The sequence below is a fragment of the Artibeus jamaicensis genome, unplaced genomic scaffold (assembly GCF_021234435.1).
Source record: "Artibeus jamaicensis isolate MK-2021 breed Jamaican fruit bat unplaced genomic scaffold, CSHL_Jam_final scaffold_474, whole genome shotgun sequence".
Classification (NCBI taxonomy): domain Eukaryota; kingdom Metazoa; phylum Chordata; class Mammalia; order Chiroptera; family Phyllostomidae; genus Artibeus; species Artibeus jamaicensis.
This window is the reverse complement of record NW_026522046.1, coordinates 28,967,837-28,991,432: the sequence shown is the minus strand read 5'-3', so window position 1 is coordinate 28,991,432 and position 23,596 is coordinate 28,967,837. Positions and strand designations below refer to the sequence as shown.

Here is a 23,596-nt window from a genome sequence, read left to right as displayed (position 1 = left end):
ACAGTGATTTGAGGAAGAAAAACTTTGGAAAATGCTGACTGAGTTTCAGATGATACTTTTCTGCTTCTTCGTCTGAAAAATCTAATGTTTCCAAACTAAACATTCATAGAAAATGAGTTTGCAAGTTTTTCTTAAGACTTAAATGAAAGAATTTTCCATCCCTTAGGTGGTAATGTAAATATTGAGCAGTCTAACAGCAAAATATTTTAATTTTTCAAAATGTCAGTTTTGTGTAAAACCTGTGAAAATATGATTTTCTTTAAAAAATTCTGAAAATATTTTCTGTATGCTAAGACAGGTGAATACTGTTTTAAATATTAATTCAGTATATTATTACTACATTCTTGGGTCTAATATTTTTTGAGCTTATGGATTAAATCATTACAAGCCTTGACGCTTTAGATTTTATGAGTATATTTATAGAAAAATGTCTTGAGAAAAATCATGCATGGTATTTGTTTAAGAACTTAGCTGATACTTTATCTATACAGAGTTTTCTTTGGATCTCAAAAAGGTTTCGGGAAATGATTTGAATTTGGAAAAAATTTGGTGGAAAGTTTCCATAAAAATGTCAAGATTGGCTAAGATTGACCTTGTCACTTGTGGGGGATTCAAACAAAGGTCCCTTTGTGCCAAGAAAACGGCCTCTGTATTGGGAGTGCATCGGAGTTCTTTCCTGGCAGAGAAGAGGGATGTGAACAGCCAGGGCACAATGGCCGCATTTGTGTTGGCGCCGAGCTCTCCTGAAGGAACGCCCACGTATGGTCTTGCATCTTGCGTGTATGTGGGGCCCGCCACTTAGTTCGGCATCTTTACGTGTTTGTGCACGTGTGTGGACATCTCAGAGAAATCTGCTAGAAATGAGATGTTTTCCAAGACATCTTCGATAGCCGTTCCCTCAAGTAGAAATTTTACTGGAATCTGTTCTATTGGAAAGGCGGCAGGAAGGATTAAGGCATAAAGTTATTCTCTTGGATTTCACTAAAGCAGCATTAAGTTAAAGATCTTTAGGCAGACTTTTTCAAAACTGTATAATGGATTTAGCTTTCTTTTCCTTAAGTTTAGAATGTCCAATAGAATCATTTGAGAATTCATGTTTTATGGGTTCTGAAACACGGTCTGTATGGGCGAAGGATTTGGTTCCCTTGTTTGTGCTCCGGACAGTCCAGGGTCGCTCTCATGAAGTGCCTGTTTGAACCTTCACTCACCTCTGTATTCCTTTTTCTCGTTCTGTCTTTCTGGCCAATATCCTGTTTACTTCCACAAGACAGCTTTTGGGGTCAGAATGTAATTTTATTATGTCAGAATATCAGAATGCCATTTCACCAACTTATTAATAAATTTAGAGATTACGATATCATTTTATAAACATTTCTGAGACGCACACACGAAGTGATGTGTATGTCTGAGTTTTTGCTCAGGAAGTATCCTTTCCAACTTAGAGTGGGGAAAATGTGTCATTACTGAGGCTCCAAACACTCTTCCCCTTCACACTGTTGAACAACACATATTCTTGTGGACTCTTTGAAGCACTTTCTACTTGGAAACTCAGATGTCCAAGCTGGAGAAACTTTGGCTTGCCTCTGCCTGTTTTATTGTAGACTTTCCTGGCATGAACTGATTCCTGACTTTGAAGACTAGTGTTTTATTGATCATTTCCCTGTCCTCTGAGACCGCAGCAAGGCATCCTGCTTCGTCTTAGGCAGATGGCGTCATTCCTCCTTATGTCACTGCTAAGTGAGGTTTCCATTAGCACGAGCTAACATTTATCAGAATAACTAAGGAATCTAAAACCAGGTGCTGACGTCCACTCCTGCTGCGACTGTTATCACTAGCTCACAGTGGAGAGTTACTTATTCCCGCCAGTGGTTTTTTTTTTATTATTTTTTAGAGAGTGTGCACTCCCATGGCATGTGGATCCGGGAAAGTTGGTCTCACAGAGGGTGGGCTTTGCAAACGTTACCTTAGGCTCAGAAGTCTGACTTCCATTAGGGCCTGGATGTGGCAAGAGCTCTTTAGGAATGATGGTATGAAAAATGAAAACACATTGGCAGTATTTTTTTAACATGAGAAAGATTGGCTACAGTAAGGATGTGAATAGCCTACTAATAGGAGGATAATATGTAAAAACGGTTTTCTGAGCGTGAACGTCTCAGCTATGCCAAACAGATGGATGGGGTTGCGGGCTCCAGGGGCGGAGCTGACCTCTCCTTTCCTCTACTACCAGGCAAACACCCTATTGGAGGAAAACGTGCCATCACGTTTTTATAATCGTAGTGGATGTGTTTCTTTCAACAAGCCTGGAATTGAGCTGTAGGCAAAGTTTGACATGGGAAAAGTGTGACTCGTCCAGAAACTGCTTTGGTCCAAGAGAAATGCCTGCCGTTTCCCTGGTAGGCCCAGTGCGTCCCCGTCAGGGCGTGGCCCACTGTTGATTCATCTCCAGGAGGCCACCGGGCTTTAATCCAAGAAACAGTGGGTGAGCGGGCCCGCCCACTACCGCCCAGGATCATACACAAGCCTGGCGAAAAATCCACATTCTGCCAAAGGCTCTGCAGTGAGAAGTCCCCAGTACAACTGGTTTGTGGTGTAGCTTCCCGAGGTTTGTTCTGCTTATATAGTATGATCTTTTAAATACAGTAATCTCCCAGACCACTGTTATGCACCACTGACTAGATACTTTTCTTTCACTCTGCAAATAGCCAGAGTCTTAAATGAAGAATAACACTGGGTATTTTTTTCTTAATCCTATACTCCCCAAGTAAGTCAGGGCTTCCTCTCTCTATATTTTTTCTATTCAAAAACTTTAAATAAAAGCTTTCACATGAGTTATGAAACTTATCTTTTTGGGGAGAGAGTCATTACTCTGAATATGAGATTTTTCTTGACTGTGGCACCTTATTCTTTGATAAATTATTTGGGGTAAGGGTTTTTTTTTAAAATTTACACAGCAGCTACTGTGTGCCAGGCAATGTTCTAGACATTGACAGGCAAGATATCAGGTAAACACACGTGCAGCAGGTGCCTGACCAGCAGGGTACAAGGTGAAGCCAGATTTCAGCTTGGCCCCTGGAACTGGGGAAGTGACCTTTCTCTAACCCTTAATTACTCTTCTTTCCTCAGAGGCTGCCCCTTCGGGTTAATCTCATGGACTAATTGTCTTTAATAGATGTTTTAATTCAAATATAATTAATCGAGTTTCTAACTATGTAGAGAGAAATACAATAATAGTCATATGTTATTGTTTTGTATTTGCAAGTAACTTTATTCAGTGGGCAATGGGGATATATGGAATTGAGCTTAATAAAACAACATTTCTGCAATGTGATTAAGTGATAATTTACAGCATGGAGATTTTTATTTGAAGATTAACAGCCTAGATTATGTCACTAAATCAAAATACTAAACATACTTCTAGTTCGAATGCATAATTCTTCAATTTCCTTTCCTCTGAACGTTTTATACATCTGGGAATGTGGATACTGTCTAGCTTAAGGAAATAGCATGTGATTTATGCTTCCAGTTCACTAGAAGGTCTTTTATATCATATTCTTAGGTAATATATAGTTTTGTTAAAATTTCTGAAACTCATGATTTTATTTTCCAAGCTTCCCGATGATTTTTTTGTAATTGGAAATAGAAGTTATAAAAGTTATCAGTCACATTAGAGCATTAGTTTGACTAAGATACAGCTATTAATTTGCTGTTAATTTGTTTCTCATAGTAAACACTGTATAGTACATCTGAGCTTGGTTTCCTCTTCTACTTTGTTTTTGTGATTAATAAACTATTTCCATGGAATTTGGGGATTGAGAGCCATCTGAGTTCGCATTCTGGAACTTGCAGACGGTACCCCGGGCCCTGTAGCTCGTTAGAGTCAGAGCTAAGCCTAGAGCCCAGGCCTTCTGACCTAGGCTCACTATTTTACAGGAAGGGGTATTCCACTGTGTTTTAGTAAGTTATTTATTTACATAGTTTAAAAGTGTAAACAGTGTCAGGCACTGACATGCCTTGCCTCTACTCCTACCTCCCTCACCTTCTGTTAATTCATTAGGTGTCTTGTTTCTCCTTCTAGAATGTCTTTATGCAAATACAGGCAAGCACAAATGGTATTCTTACTGCCCCTCTGTTTAAAAAAAGTAACATACTGCCCCGGCTGGTGTAGCTCAGTGGATTGAGCATGGGCCTGCGAACCAGACAATTGCGGTTCGATTCCCAGTCAGGGCACATACTGGGGTTGCAGGCCGGTTCCCTGCAGGCCAGTTCCCAGCAGGGGATGCACGAAAGCCAACCATACATTGATGTTTATCTCCCTCCCTCCTTCCCTTCCCCTCTAAAGATAAATAAATAAAAACTAAAAAAAGTAACATACTGATTATGTGCACTATTCTGCATCTCTTCTCTCTCACTGGAGTAAAAATTTAAACTCCTGAGAAGAGCCATTGTGTCTACGGATCCCACTGGATTTGCTCCTGTGGGGCTGGAACCAGGTCGCTCATCTTAGCCTTACTCCGTAGCATAGGAGAACGCTGGAAGCTTCACTGCATAAAGACTATGTTGTGAAAAACGGTTAGCAATGGAAAGCAAAACTCAGAGTGAAAAGTTACTGAAATTGCTGTTATTTGACCCAAAGAAGAGAAGGTTTGGGCATTATTACTGAATGGGTAAGAAAAGGAACACTCATTCAAAGGGGGAGTAAAGGGAGTTATGGTCCCCCAACCAGTGGGTGTCTGAGTGGGGACTTCACACTCCGGTGTCAAGGTCCCTATGCCCCTCCTGCTTGACATCGCTGTGAGTGCCATCTAGAGTTGATACTCAGCATCTATGGATGTAATATTTGCGAATTTCCCGACTGCGAAAATTGGCTGAAAAACCCTGAATCAATACTTGCTTGTGTTTGCATTCAGACACGTGCTTAATTTAAAGCCACGTTTTTTGCACTTTTTTGATGGTGCTTTTGCAGTTTATTTTAATTTTATTTAAAAAATATTTTATTGTCTATGTTCTTAGAGTTTTCCCATTTTTTCTCCCCTTGCCCCTGATTTTGCTGTTTGAAATAGCCCCCAGTGCAGCAGTGAGATGCTGCTGGGGTTCCAAAGAGCAGGACCTCTGGGCTGTGTCTGATGGAGAAAATGTGTATATCGGGTAGTGTTTCATCAGGCATGCGTTACAGTGTTGTTGGCCATGAGGTCCATGCTAAGGAATCAACCGTAGTATTAAATAAAGTGTCTTTAAACAGAAACACACATGAAACAAGGTTATGTATACCTGGATCAGTTGATGAAACTGCTGTGGCCAGAGGCTCGTGGGAACCTAATGCTGTATTTCCACTCTGAGCAGCGGTTCGGGGCCCGTGATTCAGGGTCAGCAGTAACTTTATAGAACACAACTGCCACAAATAACAGGAATGAACAATAAGTGCAAAACTCCTTGGTAGCTCTAGGTGGGTTGCTTTCTTCTTGTTCTACCCCAAGGTACAGCAGGAAAAACTTGGATTAGATGTAAGAGAAAAAAGTTCCCAGTAATGAAATAACTCAGGACTGTGAAAGACTACAATTAAGTTTTAATTGCTTGCTCTAAAATGCTGTAAAAATAGAAACTTTTAGAATGTTGCTCAGGGTGGTGTTACTGACGCTACAGCAGGTGATTGAGAGTGTCATCAGTTTGCCTGGGTTCCACCTGCTCTACCCCTTGTCCTGTGTGACCTTGGACAAGCTTCCTAACATGTTTGTGCCTTAGTATTCCTGCGTGCAAAATGGAGGTGGTAGAAGTAGCTGCTTCTTTGGGTTGTTGTGGAAATTAAATTAGTCAATACATGACAACCAGTTAGATTAGTCGCTATGTACCATTAGCGCTCTGGGTGTCATTAGGGTAATTGCACATCCTCATTTGTCCAGGATAACTTCAGTTTTAGGGGTATAATTAGTCGCCATCAACTAATACCTAATTAGTTGGCTACTCCTGAAAAGCTAACTTGGGGTGATTGATTAATTCATTTATTCTCTCCAAGTACCAAGTACCGCCCTCTCCCAGTTTTGAAGGACTGCTCAGAGAAAAGGAAATGAAGAGGAACCGGCTGAGAATTCGGATGTGGCGTGAAGCTGTGTGGCCTTCACTCCTTTTGGCTCCTCCTCCGTGGAAAGAGTAGGGCAGAGTCTAGGTCCGGTACAGACATAGAGAGGGCCTGCCGTTCCCACTGGTCAGCTCTCTCTCCAGTAAAGACTGGGAAACACCACGCAGGGAATCTAAGAAAGAGATCAGGTTTTGTTGAGAAAGTTCCCGAGAAACTCTCCTTCAGTTTCCGCCTCCTGAGAAGAGTCAGGGTACCTGTGGACTCCATGTGGTGTAAGCAAGTGTGAACTGGCGTTTGCTGTCACCGCCGCAGGCGGACGGCAGGGACCCTCCTATTTCCAGAGACCCTTAGGGAAAGCTTCATCCGTTTTTCTAGCTGGGAAGCAGTTTGTACACGTGGATCCAGAGGAACAGACATTGAGCAACCTACTCTTGTAGGTTTCCCTCTTCTCATTGTTCCTTCACTGGTGAGGTTTTCATTTGTTTAACGTACTTTATTTTCTAGAACAGTTTTAGGTTACAGCAGAAATGACTGGAATGTGCAGAGATTCCCCGTATGCTCCTTGACCCCCTGCAAGCGCGGCCTCTCTCACTGTCAGCACCCACACAGTGAATGAACCTGCCCCAACACGGTGTTATCCCCCGAAGTCCAAGTTCACAGTAGGGTTCACTCTGGGTGTCCTACACGCTGCGTTTCGACAGATGTGTGATTGGCAGGTACCCATCATTACAGTGACTTGCGGAACAGTTTCATTGCCCTGAAAGTCCTCCGTGTATTCTCTGTGTTCTGTGTCTGTGCGGTCTGTTCATCCCTCCCTCTCTCTAGGCTCCTGGCAGCCACTGATCTACCGTCTCCATGTCTGCATAGGGTTGGCTTTAACCAGTGTTGAGTTCTGAGTGGTCATTTGCCCCATATGCTCCGTACAACAGGAGATGGCTGTGGGACATTGAGGGACACTGCTGAGCAGGCACTTAGATGTGTGAGTCTGGATTCGGGCAGTTTGAAGGGTGAAGGATATTTGGGAGTAGCTGACTTATAGATGGAATTTTAAGCAATGGTACTGGGAGAAAGAATGGAGACAGAGAAGAAAATGCTGAGTGCCAAAGACAGGGACCTTCCAACACTGTGGGCTTGGGAAGATTACGGGGAGGGGGCAAGAAAGGAGTCTCAGAAGGAGCAGCACGTGGGGCTACAGGAAACCAGGAGAATGGTGTGCTCTAGAAGCTTTCTTTTTATTTGTGTAGTTACAAAGGGAAAAATCAACATACCTTAAGAATGACTTTAATCTTGACGGAACGCTTTGAAGGACTTGTGTTTTGTACAATGCCTGTGAGATCCGGAGTTCTACTGGAGATGCACGAGGGTCCCTTCGCTGTGGGTGGATGGATGTTAGCGCCTTCAGAGCCGCTTAGTCTGGGCCTGGCTTTTGCGACCTAAGAGGATTATCAGAATAAGTGGCGTCTTTTCCATGTAGGACACGGAGGGTGGAGCTCTTCATTCCCAGTGGCAGTGGGGCTGTTCTCGAAGCTCCACTGTGACGGTTGGACACAGATGTGTCTTCCTGGTGTCATTTGTCTTCTAATGCAGGGGGAACAGGTGACATTTAGAGACAGGACTGCCTGAGATCCAGACATACAGAGCCAGGTGTGTTCTCAGGGAGACGTTTCCATCCCAAAATGCCATTATTTTTTTCCTTCTACGAAGTGAACCATCCAAGGGGGTTTTGTTGTTGTTGTTGTTTTTCTTTCTTTTTTTTGTCATCGGTGGTTGGTTTACAAAAATACCAGTTTTATAAAAACACCAGTTGCATAAACATGGTACCTGTTTTTATAGCTTTGCATTGTTGTTGTGTAAGGGGCACACTGTACTTTACTAACACTGACTTTGGAGTAAAGCGCTTGTGAGGATTATGATTTAGTCTTTGCTTGTACCAGTTTTTACATATATGATAGCTAGAAATCAACACTGGAGAGATCGTTGAGGCTTTACAGCACAGTGTGCTCATCAGAATAAAATGTGTTCAGCCAGGTGCTGTGCATACCTTGTTATAACCTTAAATATGTCATTTCAAGAGAATTTACTGGTAAGGTTTCCATGGGTTCTTTTTCCCTCCCTCCCCAAACCCCACTAAAAATCCATTTTGGTACTGCTCTGGACTTTTGCCAGCATGCTATAAATAATTGGACTTAGTTTCTCATCTAGTTTCTTCTGGCTCAGATTGTAATATAAGTTGATGAGACTTTTTTTACCGATTTCAGTTCACCAAGATTGCATTAAGTTTATAAGGAAATGGCTGAGTGTAGTTTTTATTCCTTTCTTCCTTCTGTAATTGAACTGTAAAAGTTTCCAATTAATTACATTTCTTACAGAGATATCAGTCATTGCAGCTTTGAATTCCAAAGCCTTTATAACGAAAGACATTTTACAACCATCCATTTGTTAAAACTGGGTGCTAACTACAGCAGTTAATTCTTCCTCACAGTTTAAATAACATGTTGTGGGTTAATAAAACTTGTATTCTTTCTTTTTGTATGAATATGAGAAACTTTTGGGGGATAAGGAGCGGATTGATGAAACTGTTTCTGATGAACCATATATTTCTTTTTTAAGGAATTGAATGAAAACTAGAGGTTGCAAAGGTTTGGGCTTTTTTTTTTTTTGCCACATATGTGGAGTTTGGGCTTGCAGGTTCCTGGCAAATGGAAAAAGCAAAAGTTTAATGAGCTCCTAATGACTCAGTTTGCTTCTAAATAATGCATAACTTTGGGGGGGTAGAAATAGTGACTTCAGAAACATTTTTTATTTGGACAGAAATTAACATCTTCTCAAGTATTTCTTGGAGGCTTTGTTGTTTGATGATGATAATAACGATAATAATAACACCGACCACCATTTACTTGGCCCCATGTTCCAGTATCTGCTGAGTCCTTGCTGTACTTTGGGCTGCTTGATCCTTGCTGTGACCTGTGCAGGAGATAGTGCTTCATCTTTCTTTGCAGGAAGAGAGAGGTTAAGTTGCATTCAAGTAGTAGATATGCATATGCAAAGTGATAAGCCAGAGTTCAGACCCAAATCTGACTGCTGAGCCTTCTCCAGCAGGAGACAAATTCAGTCTTCACCTTGGCAGCCGGTTACAAGATGGGCGTGAGTTCTGAGTGTGTGGGGGTCACTGTGCTTGGGGGTGTGAGTGCAGCCCCGACCACAGAGGCTGTTGTGGCAATAGGAGCACAGGGTTGTGACCTTTGGATAGCTCAAGAAAAGCGGGAAATCTGTGTGGTGTAGTCCCTTGATTTTTCAACCTCGGGAGCTCATTCAGGTTTTTAAATGCACATGTGCAGGGCAGCGTCAACTTGGCAGCCACCTGTTGAAAGCTCCGGTGCTCACTGTGTCCATTAGATCATCTGGTCAGAATTAGCCTGACGAAATCCGTGGGCCTTGTGCCCGTGCACAGAGTCACACTCCCGAAGTCCCTTGGAGACCCTCTCTATAAATTTAGCAAGTGTTAAGGGACAGGGGAAGGGAGAGCGTGTTTAATGAATGCAGGTGGGTGCTATCTCTGGACTTAGGGAAATTAAGCATAAAGACCTTGAAATACCTTTCTTTCTGCTATGATGTAATTTGGGCACGAATACAGCTGTGTAATTTTTAATCACACATTTATCTTTCTTTCACTTGTCTCCTCTGAAAATTAGGTGGGCACTCAGTTAACTAATACTTCCATGTCAGATTTTTGACATTACAGCGACTAGATGATCAGGAGGATTTGCTTTTTCATAGTATTAACGTGGACGTAAAAGCAGTGTTCTTTGTGAAAATAGAACAGGGAAATGTCTATTACAGTCATTTGTTCGCATTTTTTCTAATTAAAAAGTTAATAAGCCTGCCCTGGCTGGGGTGGCTCAGTGGACTGAGAGCTGGACTGTGAATCAAAGGGTCGCCAGTTCAATTCCCAGTCAGGGCACGTACCTGGGTTGCGGGCCAGGTCCCCAGTAGGGAGCATGGGGATGCAACCACACATTGATGTTTATCACCCTCTCTTTCTCTCCCACCCCTAAAAACAAATAAATAAAATTCTTAAAAAACATTAAGAAACTTGAGTTGGTTCTCAGGTATTATCTGGCAAGAAGGCAGAGTAATACTACAGGAAACTGAGAAATGCTTAAAGTGAGAAAATGTATACAGAGAAGAAAGAAATCTATCTTGTATAAGCAGAGGAGAACGGTGATGGAGGACACTGTTTTTATGCCGCATCCTGGCGGTGTTAGATGTAGCGATCATGTCCCTGGCAGTGCCCACGCCCTGACTTTGCAGTGCAGGGAGGTCTGCTCACAGCGCTTTTAGCATCTGCGTTTTAAACATTGGATTAACCACTCTGGGTCACAGAGTGGAGAGTAAAGTTCAGGTCTGAAAGGCTATGATACAGTAATGGCAACCCTTTCATAAAAGGTGACGGTGAGAGTTTTGACCTCTGCCCCTCCACCTGCAGCTGCACTTAAACCGTTCAGGTTCCACTTGGCCTGCACCTGGATCTGCACCTGGGGCTTGGAGTGTGAAAGCCGCGTGTGACACCCCATTGCGACCATCGTGGTAGCTCCTCTTACTTAGAACTTCACCTGCCCATTAACTTTCCAAGGAAATGAAGTGCTTTCTTCTTCTTTTTTTTTGCTATTGTGTATCTTCAGGCTAACTGTAAAAGAAAAGTATCAGGAATGAATATACAGAAACCTGAAGATTTGTAAAAGAAAAGCAAGCCGGAACAAACTGATTTTGTTTCCAAAAGCCTGGAGTCGTTTTTAAATTCCTAGAGATAAAATAGTAAAGATAGATTCTGCATATTTTAAATAAAGCTAGTATACCACTGATTACTACCAATAATATAATCTGTAAATGACTTTTTGTGCCAGAGACCACTTACGTAATAATTATTTATAACTGAATTATAGTTTTACAGTTAGCGAGAGAGAGAGAGGGGGGAAGAGGAAGAAGAAGGAGAAGAAGGGGAGGAAGAAGGAGAAGGGAAGGGAGCAGAAGAAGGGAAGGGAGGAAGGAAGGAAGGAAGGAAGGAAGGAAGGAAGGAAGGAAGGAAGGAAGGAAGGAAGGAAGGAAGGAAAAAAGAAAATAAACGAAAAGAAAGAATTTATATTGTGTGTCTTGTTTAGTGTTGTTTTAGAAAGAAGCTGGTGGGCATTTATTTGCCGTAATGACCTCTAAGGACAGGCCTTGGAAAAGGAACTGCTCTTGCATGGAAAGGTGTATAAAACCACTTGGAAACTGTAAAACACTGTACAGGGTCCAGGGAAGCTATCAGGTCTAAAAACTAATAATTAATTCTGTACTTGAGATTCATGCGGGCCTTGTTAGCACCGGTGTCTGATGTACTGAGGAGAGTGGAAGAGCTGTTGACAGCCTGAGCACTTCGTCATGAGCTTTGTCAGGGCCTGGACCTTGCAGTCAGTCCGGCTCCCTAGTAACACCCCATTCCCCCCACAGGCGTAGCCTCTGTGCTCTTTTTAAACTGAAGACTGTGCCCTTGCGAAAGGGTCCACAGTGCAACTCTCCCGAGTAAACTACAAGTACGCCGTTGCTTTAGTTTTCCTCTCATTTTTGCAACTAGTAGGGAGTCAGCTGTGCTTCTGTGGCAGAAAGCGAGGACAGAGGGTGGAGAATATGGTTGAGAGCCACTTTTTTTTTAGAAGTGACCAAATGCTATATGTATGGGCCAAAATCCAAGTTAGCTTTTTGCAGTAGTTTCCACCACAATTATTAAGATGTCAATTAAAACACACACACACAAAAAACAGCAACAGAGGAAAGTTAGGGAATGATGAACTCTCTGCAAACTGCAAGTGGTCCTGTCTGGGCAATCCAGCCACAGCGTATCCTGATGAATGACATAGAATGACATGGCTGTGGGATCTGGTGTCAGCATCCTCAGCAAGCAGTAAGAGAAGATTCTGTAACGACACGGTCCTTTCGCAGTGCGTGGCGGGTGCAGGCACGTGGCTGGCTTTATAAAGTGGCTCAGAGCTGGCTGGGAAGGAAGCCAGAGGAGGTGAGCCTCCGTGGGCTTTTCTTAGAGGAAGCTGTGTGGTTAGAGGCCAGCGCTTAGGAATTTGGCTTGGACAGCTGGGTCCTGTGGATGGTTCCCAGGAAGGAGATGGTGGTTCCAGAGTTTTTAGAAGAGGTTTCGGTAGGTGCTTTACAAGTGGATTGATGCAGGAAGACAAAAGTGGGGTGGGGGAGCCACAAAGAGCAAAGTACCGTTAGGAGATGTGCGTTTGGGTGGAGAAACTGGAAAAGGATGGGGTGCGTGTGTATGAAACAGCAAACCTTGGTGAAATCTGACTGCTCGTGGTTTATAAGTTACTGACTGACACCAGGAAATGTAGATTTAAGAAGTGCATATGCTACAGAGACTTTTTCTAAAGGAATACATAACATATTTTGTCATTCTGAATTCATTTATTAAACTTAAAAACCGCCATCATCTTGGTTGTGGGTGAATGCTAGGTAAGATTTTTGGAACATGTTGACTCTTCTGGACTAGTTACCGTCGTTGGGCCTCTCTGGAAGCCTATGGGAGGACGTAAAAAGAAATCTTTCTTAGGTTTCTCTATAAATGAAAGCGTTACTCACTCTTACTGGGGAATCGTGCATGGCGAAGAAGCTGAGGCCTCGCAGTTGTTACTTGGGTTGGGGGCCCGTGGGGTGGGGCGGGCCTGCTGTGGTGGGGACTTGCTGTCTCCGATCCCCTGGTGTGACCAGGCAGATCTTGGATGGATTCCCTGCCCCTGACCCCACGGAGATGCCTAACATTTCCACATGTTGCAGCCCTGTGGATCTGCAGCACAGGTTCAGATCGCGTTCCAGGGGGCCCGGAATTCCCTGAAGGCACGTGAGAGTCGGGCTGTTTGGGTGTCAGGGAAGCCAAACAGCTGGGCTCTGGGCCTCCTGACCCTGCTTCCACCAGAACAGCTCTCCTTCATTGTTTCAGTCTTGGGGCTTTTCCTAAGAGTCATTTGACAAGAGATGAAACAAATGCACAATCCATGTTCCGGCAAAGTAGGAAAAGAGACAGCTCTATCCGTGGACAGAATTGGTAGATAATCAACTTTTACCCCTTCTGGCCATTTCCCTGGTGCTGCTCTTTTTCTTAACGAGCTTTATTGAGAAAATGATACAAATAACGCATGTAAGGAATGTCATTTGGTGTTGTTTCAGTATATTTATAAATCAAGCAAGCATCAATTTTATAACATTTTCATTATCTCAGAAAGTAACACTGTAGGCATTATTAGTACACACTTCCCAGTTCCCCCAAACTCTCTCAGCTCTGGGCATCCACCAACCTACTTTTCCATGGGTTTGACTGTTCTGGACATTTCTTAGTGATGGAGTCATGCCATGTGTGGGCTTCTGTGACCAGCTTCTTTTACCAGTCATGTTTTCGAGGTTCATCTAAATTGTAACATGTGCCGGTACTTCATGCTGAGTAGTATTCCATTCTATGGATATATACCACATTTTATTTACCCATTCATTAGTGAGTGGAAATTGGGCTGTTTCTTCTTTTCGCGGTTATAAATTATGCTGTGTCCAGGTGTTTGTGTGAACATGTGTTTTCATTTCTCTTGGGCGTGTACCTAGGGGTGGGATTGCTGGGTCAGGTGGTAGCTCTGTGTTTACCGTTCTGAGAAACCACAGGCCTCTTTTACTCGTAAGTGGATTACGTGGGTGCATTGTGGCTGGTCTTCTTGCCTTCTCTGCACCTCAGAGCAGCCTTCAGCCCAACATCCTACCTCTCGAGTTACTTTCCTACACCAGAAACCTCAGTGGTTCTCTGTTACTTAAGGAAGGGATTGAAATCGTTTTACGTGGCATTCGGAGTTCTTCACAGGCTAGGGTGAGGCTGTGTTTATAATTTCATTTTACAGTAATTTCCCAGTATCTTTCTGTGTTTGGCGTTTTCATTACGCTAAGCCAGTGGTCCTGAAACTTTTTTGTGTGTCACGGACCCCTTTGAAAGTTGACCGTTAACAGACCCTGCAGTTCACCACACGTCGGACAGAACCTGCAAGTTCCCATCTTTGCTCCTACTGCCCCTCACCTCCCCCATCCCTGCCTCCTCCCCGGTGGTCGCCCAGTGTGAAAGCCTTCTGCCTTTTAAAGTGTCTTTCAGTGGACCTAGAAGCAAAAGTGTTTTGTTTCATTCCAGCAGGGGCACTAAGAGTTTTGCGTGTGTCCTTCCAGCTGGGCCCCAGGGGAGCAGAATGAGAGGACCCACCTCCCTAGTGCTAGAGTGTCAGGGCCATGAAGGCGGGGATTTTTGTTGGAGTTGCTCTGGGTTGAGTGTTCCGTGTGCTGGAATGAGCGTGGAGCATGGTACGTGTTCACTGAAGAGGCACTGAGTGAATGAGTAGACGGGGAGCTGGGTCTGGAACGTCCAGCCTTCTGGAACTGGGGCAGCTCCAGAGTCTGGCCCACGAGTAATCCAGGGGCTGGTGCGCGGGTACCAGATATGGGATATTACAGAGGGAACAGATGTTGTGGGGGATGGGGGGGGGAGGCAGAGAGAGCAAGAGAGAGAAATCTAAAATGGATTACGGGGATGTAATAGTTTCCTATTGCTGTTGTAAAAAATGACTACGAATTTAGTGGATTAAAACAATGGAAATTTAATGCCCTTAGCATTCTGGAGTCAGGACTCTGAGGTCCATGCCACTGGGCTGGAATCCGGTGTCGGCAAGGCTGACTCCTGCAGGTCCTAGAGGATGGGTTGCCTGCACTCCTTGTCTCCTGACCCTCCCTTCCCTCCTCAAAGCCAGCGGCATGACATCTTCTTTCCTCTCTGACTTCCATTTCCATCCTTACATCTTCCCTTGGGTTCTGGTCCTTCTGCCTCCTGCTTAGAAGGACCCTGCTGACTGCCTTGGGCCCACCTGGGTAATCCAGGATGCCTTCCCCATCTCGAGATCCTTAATCACGTCTGCAGGGTGGTGTTTACCATAAGACAACATAGTCACAAGATGTGGACATCTTTAGGGGCCTTTAGCCTCCCACAGGGGGCTCTAAAAATAAACACGGTGCCCTCTGTGTTTTTGCCAAGTGTGTCAAGTGCCTTGCCTGGCTTAAAGCCTCTTAACTGTGACGTGACTTAGTCCTCCCAATGATCAGGAGGCCAAGGCCAAGAACAGAACTTACAAGTGCAGAAGTACCCCACCACTTCTCGGCAGAAGATTGCTAGTGTGCGCTGTTTCATTGCTTTCCCAGCTGTAACTCACCGTGGAGGTGCCAACACATGGGCCCCAAAAAGGACTGAGCTAGACCTTCCCCTCATTTCGTCGTGACAAGTACCTATGCACACATTTTAGAAGCAGGTGAGAAAGCGCAGGCCGTGGTTTTGAGAGGGTTTGGTGTGCGGCAGAATCAACGGATGGAAACAGAGGAGCTGGACGTGCTGTCCTTGAACTGAGTGGGTGGGAGAAGTGCAAGAGAGCCTCCCGGCATCCTTCAAGAGACATGTGGATTGTGTGAGTTCTGTAGGAGACAAAGGCATTTTATTGCACTTTAAATGATAATTAACGTTTGCGAGCAGGTACCATGTGCCAGACTGTGTTCTAAGCACATAACGTGTTTTAATCCACCCAGTCACCGTGAGAGCCATATGAGGTCATACCATCATTATCCGCATTTTACAAACCAGGAACTAGGGCATGGAGACATTAAGCAAGTTGCCTAAGGTTACGTGGCTAATAAAAGAGGGGGCTGGGACTTGAACCCAAGCCATCTGGCTCCCGAGCCCATACCCTTGGCCAATGTCCTGCATACATTTTCCAGAGGTGTGATGTCATGGCACATGATTTGCCTTGGGACAGGAGATGCAGTGTGAAATGGCCTTTATCTGGACATGCATAGTTATTAATTGTAGTTATTATTAATCTAATCCTGAGGCAAGAGATCACTGTCACTGAAGTCAAATGAAAGCATGGCATAGTGGAGGTGGTGGAGGCTTAATACTCTCCCCTCTGTGGTTTTATCCCTTCACGCGCCCCTGCCCCGTCCGGTGGGGACTTTTCTGCACCTCCCAGTGTGTTTCCCTCTCACTGTGTTGTCCGTGGTCTTTCCCGAGCTGATGACTGCGTGTAGCAAGACTGAGGGCTGCTGGTCTTCTCCACTCCGTTGTTCATTGTTTTCTTAAAACTTTTTTAGTTACAGTTTACTTTCAATATTATTTTGTATGGGTTTCAGGTGTACAGCCTAGTGGCTAGATAATCATACAGTTTACAAAGCCTTCCCCTTGATCTTTTCAGTACCCGCCTGGCACCATCCGTAGCTATTCCGGTGCTGTGGACTGTATTCCCTGGGCTGTACTTCGCATCCCGTGACTGTTCTGTGACTGCCAATCTGCACTTCTTCATCCTTAACCTCTTCTACCCGGTCCCCTCCCTTCTGGCAGCCGTCACTCTGTTCTGTGTCTACGCGTCTGTGTCTGTTTTGTTTGTTCCTTTATTTTGTCCTTTAGTTTCCACATGTAAGTGAAATCATATGGTGCTTGCCTTTCTCTGTCTGACTTACTTCCCTGAGCAGAATCTACTCTAGGTCCGTCCGTGCTGTCACAGCAGTAAGATTTCGTTCTTTTTTATGGCTGAGAGTGAAACAACAGATTCATCATTATCCCCAATGCACTTAAAACCAGGCAGAGACCTTGTTCTCCCCGTGGGTCCTGTGCTCCTGGACCTTGCTAAGCAGTATTAGTAACCATCTAACCAGATTCAGAAACCCCTTGATGAGGGGGAAGAGGAGGGCCGTGTGAAAAGAGCAGACCGGCCCTGGCCGCTGGGGGACCTGGAGCAGGTTCGGGAACTGCCAGAGGGGACGTGGAACTCTCCTTCTGTCATGCAGACACACATCGTTTTTCTTGGAATATTATGGACATTTATTATTCCGTTTCTTATTTTAAATTTATTATTTGAAAACTGACTTCCAGAGTTTTCAAAATTCGGAATTTTGATTCTTTTTTTTTTAAATGAATCTGATGGGAGCCATAGAAACCATTCTTTTCTTTTGGGAAGATAACTTTCTTTGAGCATATTCAACAAAAAAACCACAATGCAAAGATTTATGACTTACTTTATATGTTTTCCTCCTTGTGGGTTGAAGTCTGACTTGAAATATCACGGGGGCTACCTAAAAAAGGTCTGGAAATAGTGCCTGAAGAGAAATGTGTCTTCCCCATGCTGATTTTATTCCAGAACAACCAACCCACAATAAAAACTGGGGCTTCAAGAAAAGACTTTTTTGTTGTGCTTGATTTTGTTCCAGTCGTCTATAAATTTATTCCTGGTGCTGTTTCCAAGCAGTGACCAAGAATCCACATTTTCCTGGTTTGTTTATAATTTACAATGTAGACTCCAACTGCATTCAGAAAAGGCTCAAGGCAACTTACAGTAAATGGCGTGGGCATAATGAGGCTGTTTAGGGAACAGAAGATGGGCCCGGGGGGATGAAGGGAGACGACATGCCCGGCCACCTCTCCTGGTGGAGTGACTGTGAGTGAAGGTCGGGCGCAGCCGTGCGCTTTCATGCCACCGAGGTGACAGAGTCGCAGAATTGGTTATGTAATTACCATCTAATAGTTCCTCAGAAATCATAAACCTTTGCTAGGTTTTGCTTTCCCAGAATATTTGCCAGGCAGTCAATGTGTTAGCAACACACTATTCTTAAGTTTACAAGCCCTGCATTTTGAATTGCATGGAAGGAGCATAAACACCCACCTTTGAAATCTGCCAACCAGCAGAGCCGTGCACTGCCGCCTGACCCCAGCCCGGCTCCATCGTGAGGACCCTGATGACTTGGTAGGGTCATTAAGTCAGGCCTGCTAGATACTTGCTTCCCGTTACCACTCACTGTTCCTCGCCCTGGAAGAGGGCACTTGGACAGTGGGGTGAGGAGTGATAGGTATCCAGTATGGGTTCATTCAACACATTTATTGAGAGCTTGTTCTTTGCTGGGTCCTGGAGAGCCAGTGGTGAACCGGGCACACTTGGTTTCGGCCTTCAAGGTCATATATAAAATTGGGGGTAGGGAGCATTTTCCATTAGCTGTAAATTAATATTGTGCTCAAAGAAAAAAATTAAAAACTGTAGAACTGTCCATAATAACCCAGAGCATCCCAGGCCCATGCACACACACAGGCTTTCATCTCTTCAAAGGACATTGTGATAAAGGGTGCTGGCACTTGCTTTCTGGCGTTCATTGATGTTATCCTCCTCTCTGGGAGAAATCCAAATGTCGGTGAATGCATGTGAGTGGCACAGAAACAAAGAACCAAGCATGCAAAAGGTTACCATGGGAACAAGGCCCTTTCTTCAATTTATTTTTGTCTGGCAGATTCACATGATACTTTAAATTCCCATTGTAAGTAAAAACAGTCTCATGGTATTAAAATTGCAGGGAGTTTTAAAATATTGTTTTCCTATCTTTGTGGGGTCTTGTTTATATTCCTTCCAGCCTGGGCATTATCAGTGAGAGTGAGGATTAAGGGCACCAGAACCTGAACTGGTACGGCGGAGTCTTGGGGCACTCCGTTCTGTAGTCCTTCTCTGCTGCTTCCTTCCTGGACCACAGCTCCACCCAACTCCTTGGGATTTGCTGTGTGCCTTGAACTGAACGTGCCTGTGGGCAGGGAGCTGGATTTAAACCTGGAAGGCTCTGTGTCTTGTGATACTGAGAATAAGAAAACCCTTGGTTTATCTCTTTCACCTTAATCTCTTCTGTCACGTGCCCAGGCTGATCTTAAAGGCATGATAAGAATCTCTTAACAAAAACCACGCTAGAGATTTTTAAGGATCAAACAGTAGCTATCAGGATGGGAATGTGGGCTGCCAGAACATTTGTGTTTAGAATGGTTTTTTCCCCACATTCCCAAACACTTTTGATTTAAACCATTATCCCAGTACTGTCAATCCAGAGATAAAATTTCCAGAAGAAAAAGTAAAAGTAGAATGGGAGAAGACATGGAGTCTGTTAAGGAAGAAACCTGGTGAGATCTTGACCAGATTGAGATGTAGGGTACACTCATTGAGAAAACAGTTCTGTATTTTTGTGATATTAAATGGATTTCCTGTCAGTGTTAGTCTGGGGAAGGATTCATAGGTGCACTTCATGAACACTTACCTAACAAAGACAAGTCTGTTTTAGTCAGTCAACTGCAAAATCTCCTTCCATGTGTCTAGCACAGGACAACAGGCTTTGGAGGATGTCAAGGAGCAAATAATAATTATTTCACCATTTCCTGTACTAAGCGTAGCAGGTCCGGCTGGGTGCTGATTGCTGCTGGAGCGCCAGTTCTGCGCCCAGGCGGTGCCACGCTGCGTCAGTGGGGCCTGCCGTGGGGCAGTGGCGGTGCTCTCGCCATGCATTTGCATTCAAAGAAATTCCAAGAAATAGATGCTGATCTTGAGTGTCAACCTAACTACCAACAACATCCCCGAAGAAGCCCTGAATCTCAGTTCTGCACAGCAGAATGCAAATTCGTCTTGGTAGAGTACAGAATGTTCTGCTGCTATTCTGTTGGGAAAGTGTTTCCAGCAGCTCATAGTTTGCTGCCACTTAACCGGAATGTTTCTTTATTTAGTGAAGACATTGCATTACATAACAGCAACTTAGACATGCGAAACCTGCCCGGTGTGTTTCGCGTCTGCAGCCTGAGTGGATGGGATACTGCAGCCTCCGAGCCTGATAACTCATCCAGGTGAGGAGGAAGTCCAGGGATGACCTGAGTTTGCTTCAGGCAGATGGATATTAATGAAGACGAAGCACCTTGAACGGGTGCCGTGCGGAGAAGGGCACCAGACAGCGCTGATTATAACCAGAGCTCTGCTCTCTGGACTTCCCGAGAGAGCGGAGAGCTGTGCTGCCCAGCCTACCGGGAATCCTCACTACAGCAGGGGGGAGGGGTGGTCTTCAAAGTTTTAGTTAAGTGCAGCTGAAGAAATTTGGTCGTTTTAGTGACCTTACTTGACAGGATTGTGAAAGCGTGTGCTGGGAGTTTGTGTCTTCGCCGGTGCACCTGGCATCGCCCTGGGACCTGGACTGTGGTCAGAAAATACACTGTGGCTTCATTTACCAGTGAGTAAAGCAAGGTGGATACTGACCAGTTTGTGGGTGTTCTACTCTTGGTAAAACAGAAGTAGAACAAAATTCCTTGAATAGATTTCCTCTTTCTAGTTTTCAGATTAAAACACAAGTTTGATTTTTTTCACATCAAATATATGACTTTCTCTTATGTTCCAGGTACTATGGCCAGGGTATAATAGTGTCGTACAAAACACACATGGCCCCTGTCCTCTAGTCCTTGCTAAGAGAGACAAATGCAAACAAAATCAAAATATAATTAATCACGATCATAGAAGGGTTACCGAAGGATAAGCACAGGGGTGTATAAAGACATAAAATAAGGGCGCGTAACCCAGGCCTCCGGGGTCAGAGAAAGCTTCCTGGAGGAGAAGAAATACAATTCAAGGTTTGAAGGATGAGGGAGAGAAAGAGGAGGGCAGCAGCGAACAGGGAGGACCAAAGCGAATGACTCCCAGCGTTTCACAGGGCTCCTGTAATCCCGTAACTGCTCACACTGTGCCGAGCAAGACCAGAAGGCACCACGGGCCGCGACCATGCTGATCGACTCCCCAGGAACCTTGGGTAGCTGTTCACCTGCTGGTCTTGCTGCAGCATAAATCTGCTGTGAGAGTCTTTCCTGTGGGTGTCCATAATTTACTTGCTGAGACGATGCAACAGCTGGTCTTCTTGGAAAGTAATAATACTTTTTTTTCTGCTCAGCTGTTCATCTTCTTGCTGGATGTCCAGTTCGAGGGCTGGCCAGTAGAAACAGACAGACAGTAGCAGCAGACACCTGTGAGCAGAGGCCAGAGGTGTTCATGGGTTCGGGGCTCAGAGAGGCTCTGGCTGTGGGTTCACCCTGAGGCTCAGTCATTTTGAGTTTTGACATGAGGTCCCATGGTTTTCTTATCTATAATATGGGTGTAGTGGCCGTTTCATAATACAGGCTTGATTAAATTAAGTGAGGTGGTATATGGGAAGTGTATACTGCTACGCTTAGTACAGGAAATGGTGAAATAATTATTATTTGCTCCTTGACATCCTCCAAAGCCTGTTGTCCTGTGCTAGACACATGGAAGGAGATTTTGCAGTTGACTGACTAAAACAGACTTGTTGTCTTTGTTAGGTAAGTGTTCATGTTCTCTGTGGGTTGGCGAATTTACCTGAAAGTTTTCAGGAGCCGCCAGGAGCGTTTGTATCTGACATGTCAGTTACACTGCCAGTTGCATCGGAAGAAGGTTGTAAGTGATGGTGTGGAGCGTGTCTGCCTCACGTCTGCACACCTACCGATGGGGTTTCTGCCCAGTGCGTACGGGAGAAAGTGAAGCTCCCAGAACTGCATGCACTGAGCGTGTCAGAAGCGGCCACCTCGCTGTCAACTTTGTTTTTTCCTCCCAAATGCAGTGCCACTTTTAAGACTATTGCTCGATAAAGCAACACAAAAAGCCTAAGGAACATACAGCCTCTACAGTTCTGGGAAATGCTGGAGAAGAGGTTATAGGCCATGAGCAAGCTCTTCAAACCTGGGCTTGCAGTTATTACCCTGAAGCCCCGCCTCCTGGTCTGACCATCGTCGGCCAAGGGAGAAGGTCACCCAGCAGGCTGCGGCCATTGGAAGCACTCCTGTGAAGTCTGGGTGTGATTGCTGATGACGGTGAATCGGCAGACTGGGCTCACTTGGGTTGCTGGTTAGGAGGCAGTGTTTTCAGGAAGCCTTTTCAGGTTATCAGAGTTTCCCCCAAATCCAGACTCTAGGGATGAGATTAGAATTTTGGTAGAAAAAAACCAGGGAGAGGTGGTGTAACATGATTGGTTGTAAAACATGGTCATCTTGGTAATGCTACAAAGAGGGAAAAATAAAGGAATGTATTGTCCCAGGGAAGAAAGTTGTAGCACTGAAATGTATTTCCATGAAACAGTTATTCTTCTAGTTAGCCAGATAACTCACAAATTCACTTAGGCTTCATCCAGGGAACCAGAATGCTTCAACTTGCACCTCAGATGTGATGTGCACCAGCAGCATTCGTGGTTAAGGGAACAGTGCCTCATTCTTCAGTAATGACTTTCTTGGTCTTTTTGTAGCTCCACTTACTTAGTAAAATATGCAAATTTGCCAAAATAACCAACAGATAGTTTAACACACAAAGCTTTGAATTGTGTCTTAATTGTGCTAATGTCGAAATAAAAGATGAGTGACTTGGTTTGTATTAAAGTAAGTAGCGTAAACATTTTGTTTTGAATCTTGTACTTTGGCAAACCTTGTACTGTGATAAATGAATTTTCCTTTCATTGGGAAAAGCCAAGTCACTGTTGTTTTTGGTTATATAGTTGCATTCTTTCAGATTGTAACACTTCGCTAAAGACAAGAAACTAAAAGATATTTGCCTCTTAGATTTACATGATAATGACCTTATAAATAGTTTCTTGTGTTTTTTTTTTTTTAGTTTTCTTTGAACATTTTCTTCAGAGATGCTTGGAATTAAAATAAAGTGCAAATAGTTTGCATTTACAGGAAAACCAGCTAAGAATGAACTAGCCTTGACTACATACTCCTTAGAATTGCTGTGGCTCAGAATTCTCACAGATGTGCATTTTCAGCTGTCCACTTGGCATCTCCAAGACGAAATCAAGCTGCTTCCTTCTACTGGACCCCCTTCTTCTAAAGCCCTGTTAACAACCCACCTTGATTCCCAGGAAGAAACCTTAGCCAGAAATCCCAGCATCTTCCTCCCTGACTTCCCCCTCTAATGAGTTTCTCCATTCTCTTAACTTTCCCTCCAAACTGTTACCCGAATCTGTGTCCTCTCTGTCATTTCTCACATCACTTGCCTGAATTTGCCATCTCACTGGCATGCTTGTAGGTCCATCTCTCCCCGCTTGCAGTCCACCCCTGCAGTGTCCCAGTTTCCCCTGTGTGATTGGGTGACTTACTGGCTTCAGTACCTCTAGCAGATTCTCACTGTCCACTGATTAAGCCCAACCCCCTCAGCATCCAGTCAAACCTCTGCCGTCAATCTCTGACCCGCTTTTCAGCCTTAGTCTCTGCCCATGTTCCTCCTCTGGTCCACACCTCAGCCTCACTCCCCGAGTCACATGTTCTTGAGTGAGAGTCACGTCCGGGCCCACGATGTTTCTCCTGCCCAAAGGGCTTCACCCTCTGCTCCAGTACCGACATCCTCATCTCTGAAGACCTGCCTCACACCCTTCCTCACCCGCGATTGCTCTCAGCCACCCTGCCTTCAGGACTTCTCGCTGTGCGCCTCTGTTACAGGTCTCGTACTGTAATTAATTGGTTCCTACCCTCCATGGGCCACTCAGGAGGGAAGGCTGCTTTCTTACTCAACTTTCATGTAATGAAATAATTTCCCTCTGGCAGTAACTCAGCAGCTTCTGTATTACTTCTCG

The 23,596-nt window shown here is 44.5% G+C and overlaps 1 protein-coding gene across 1 annotated transcript in view; it reads left to right on the top strand.

Moving 5' to 3' along the window:
- ARHGEF26 (Rho guanine nucleotide exchange factor 26) overlaps nt 1–23,596 on the top strand; it is a 123,945-nt gene that overhangs the window by 47,134 nt on the left and 53,215 nt on the right. The gene's annotated exons all lie outside the window — the stretch shown is intronic.